This window comes from Phyllostomus discolor, chromosome 8 (genome assembly GCF_004126475.2).
Source record: "Phyllostomus discolor isolate MPI-MPIP mPhyDis1 chromosome 8, mPhyDis1.pri.v3, whole genome shotgun sequence".
NCBI lineage: Eukaryota > Metazoa > Chordata > Mammalia > Chiroptera > Phyllostomidae > Phyllostomus > Phyllostomus discolor.
In genome coordinates, this window is record NC_040910.2 from 61,986,614 (window position 1) to 61,990,432 (window position 3,819).

At 45.4% G+C, this 3,819-nt stretch overlaps 1 non-coding gene across 1 annotated transcript; it reads left to right on the forward strand.

The window, feature by feature from the left end:
- Positions 1-2,475: 2,475 nt before the first annotated feature.
- TRNAW-CCA lies at positions 2,476-2,547 on the forward strand. Its single transcript has one exon. It is a non-coding gene; the product is annotated as a tRNA-Trp (tRNA).
- Positions 2,548-3,819: the final 1,272 nt, after the last annotated feature.

Genomic DNA, 3,819 nt, shown 5'->3' on the forward strand with positions numbered 1-3,819 from the left:
ACTCATAGTGAATCCCAAATGCCTGCTATTCTCATACTTTTCCACAAACACAAAAACTGCTATGACTTCTTTTCTGTTTGACAGAAAGGGCTTGTAGAAGCTCTGGTGGCCTTAGTGTAGTGAGACAGCCCTCTGCCCCGGCAGCTGCTCTGTTTTTGCACCAGAAACAGTTCCTTCTTTCCTTCTACAAGGACTGGAGCCCGTTCCAGATCTTACCTTCTCTTAAGAACATCAAGCTCTGTGGGTGTTGTATTTGTTGAATTAAGATTGATACTTCACGTTCTTAAATAAACAGATTAGGATAGTGATTTATCTTTCTTGATTTTTACTTAAGAGCTCATTTATTCATTTATTTAATAGTGTTAACCCTGAGAATGAAGGAACCTAATGAGAAGGGCTCCCATGGACACTTGGGCTCGAATTTATGAACAGAGGCTAGCAGCTGTTGCTACACAGGGGCCTCTTACCCAAGCTCATTTTAGGCCTGCACTGAACTGCCTGCATTATAGTCCTGTCCTCTGAGCCATCCCTTAAAATAGGGGTGTCAAACTCATTTTCACTGGGGGCTACATCAGCCTCACGGTCGCTTTCAAAGGGCCAACTGTAATTTTAGGACTGTATAAATGTACGGTAACTACTCCTTAACTAGGGGCAAGGAGCTTGGCACTACCACTGGGTAGAAACAAGGTGCTGCCCTCTTAAAACAAGGGGGATGGCCGGATTCTGCCCAGGTGCCTTGTGTTTGCCACCTGTGCCTTGAAAAGAAGTTCCTGGAATGATATTGCAACCAATATGACTGAGATTTCCCCCATCCAATCAGAGATGTGCAGCTATTTCATTATTAGCATTTTCACCAACAGATTAGAGCAATTCCATTCTGATCAATCAGGACCGTGCTTTCTGGACCAATCAAACTGAGAATTTGGAGTCTTCATTTGCATGAGGACAGAAAGACCAATCACATCCCATAAGTGGGGACTTTTCTCTACACAGGTCAGCTTCCCTTTGGCTCAGAAAGCTCCTAAGGGCTGATTCTTAGTCCTGTTCTTTCAAGATTGAAACAGTATTGAACTATCTCACAGTAATACTGTATCACAACTGTTTTCACTGAATAATGTTTCCTTCTTCACAGCACACCAAACTGGGGATTCCAGTTGAATTGGTACCAAAGGCCATCAGTTGACAATAGTTTTATCTCTTAATTAATAAAAAGGAAACTGTGCTGTCAAAGGCAGGAACTTAAAGCCTCCCATGAGGTCTGCCACACACCATTCAAAATCATGCTGGGGCCCTGACCTGGCGTGGCTCAGTTGGTGAGAAGTGTTCAGCAAAGAGAAGATCTCCCGTTGGATTCCTGGTCAGGGCACATGCCTGGGTGGCCCCCTGTCCCTCGTTGGGGCCTGTGGGAGAGGCAACCAATGGATGTTTCTCTCACACAGATGTTTCTCTCCCTCTTTCTCTGTCCCTCCACCGTCTCTAAAAATAAATGATTAAAATCTTTAAAAAATAAAATTATGCTAAGGAAAAATATTAATTCATGGGACAACATAACAAGTGAGAAAATTAACATGTACAATATAATCTCATCTCAATCATGTACCCCAAGTGGCTGGATGTGAGTGCTGGACCCACAAGTACCTGCACTTTGGCAAATTCATGGGTACTTTTCCATGCGAGTGCTATTCGTCAACTGAAGATTCAAAAATATATTTGGGATACATAAGTAGCCAGCAAAAATCTGCAAAAAAACCACATAGCATATCAAAATATTAGCACTGGGATTTTCAGTGACTAATTTTCTTTCAGACATTACTTTCTGCAAAGAAAATGTTTACTTTTACAGTTTAAAAATAATGAAATTACTGAGTTTTCAAAGCTTGTTCCTGAAATCCTCTGTTTTCCGGCTGGGGAGTTACCCAATTCCTTTTCCTTTCCTTCTTAGCGAAGGCCTGGAGAAAGGAGCTCCAGACCCAGCGTGGTCTCGGCCACCTCACCCAATGTTCTTCGACCCTCCCAGCAGTGACCCCGAAATTATGAGCTGGGGGCGGGAGACCCGGCAAGTTACGCCCCACGAAACTCAGGATCCCTCCCGACCCGCACAAGCTCCTCTCATTTCTCCGTGGCAGTCAGCTAGGCCCCGGTGCCCTCGGCCCCGTCCCCACCCGTGCAGCTTCCCCTCACCCACCCGCCTCCACGGTCCCTTCCACAACCTCTCAAGTCGTCCCCACGTGTGTCGCTCAGACGCGGAGGGACAGGATCCGAGTCTCCGTCGGCCGTGGCTCCGCTTTGGCGCTGCACTCAAGCTCGGATGCCTCAGAAGCGTCCCTTTCCCAAGTCCCGAGAAGCTACGTTGGAACTCCTTTCACTTGTGTACTGGAATTCAAGAAAAACTACACGCCTTATCAGATCTACTAGGCGCGGCGCCGCCGCAGGCACAGTGAGGCCTTTAATAATGCAGAGTCATCTGCTTGCCGGGACCTCGTGGCGCAATGGTAGCGCGTCTGACTCCAGATCAGAAGGTTGCGTGTTCAAGTCACGTCGGGGTCACGTCAGCCTCTCTTTTTCGAGTAAAAGCTGCAAATGAAAAATTTGGCCTCAAGAAGTATGTGTCGTCTTTCCAACTGTACCGAAAACCCCGCTTTTTCTTTCATCACGAATATAGGGTTCATCAACTTGCAACTGCGAGAGGAAGACGTTCCTTCTGAAGACGGACACAAGGCGCTGAGCCAAGCCTCGGAGTGACTCCGAGACAGCTTGGGCTGACACAGCGCGGTCCGGGCGGGCCCCTACCCACCTCCGCGGGTTCCCGACTTCCCGGAGTGGCCCTGGAGGATGCCCTTTTCCCCCGCCCCGCCCCGCCCCTCTCACCTCCGCAAAGCCACGCCCACTTCTACCTTGTGGATAATTTCATTCGCCCCTGGAAAGGTCCAGAAGTGGATCTTCAGTACCAGGAAGGACTGGTGCCTTTTGCGTGTCTCCTTCTTGCTCGTTTGTTTGTCTTTTTTCTTTCTGCCCCAGACGTTCCTTCTGGTGGTCATTCTCTCACCACCTGGATTGTCTCCAACTCTCAGAAGCTTTATGGACGTAGCTACGTCCACAAAGCTTGGATACTCGTCAACATTTGTGAATAGTTTAAAAAAATAAAAAGCTCTGTTCATCAGCAGACGAGTATAGGAAAAAAAGCAAGTTGCATAAAATATTGAAATCAAAAAATGTAAACACATGCTATGAATGGAAATTATGCACACCAACTCTGGAATACAGGTTACCTTCGGGAAGGAGGAAGAAGAGGTACAGACAATTTCTAATTTTTTAAAATGAACATTTTCAAAATGTTAATATTTATTAAATCTGGTTAGAGAGTTCATGGAATCTAATGTTTTGAAACATGGGTTTCAGGTTGAAATTAACTCTACATGAATAGTCCAAAACCTCCAAGTCAAGAATTTAATTTATAATTTCGGAGGTTAGTAGGATCCATGCCATGCTGGCAGAACTAGAGTTAAATTCTCTCTGAAAGAAACACATTCTCAAAAGAGGTCTTCTAGTTTTTACACATGTAAAGTCCCAATCAAAATTTGCTCATAATATATTTTATTTTTTAAAAGAATTTATTTATTTATTTTTAGAAACAGAAGAAGGGAAGAAAGAAGGGAGAGAAACATTAATGTGTGCTTACCTCTGGCACATCCCCTACTGGAGACCTGGCAGGTAACACAGGCATGTGCCCTCATTGGGAATAGAACTGGCGACCCTTTGGTTCACAGGCTGGTGCTCAGTCCACTGAGCTACACCAGCCAGGGCTCATAATATATTTTA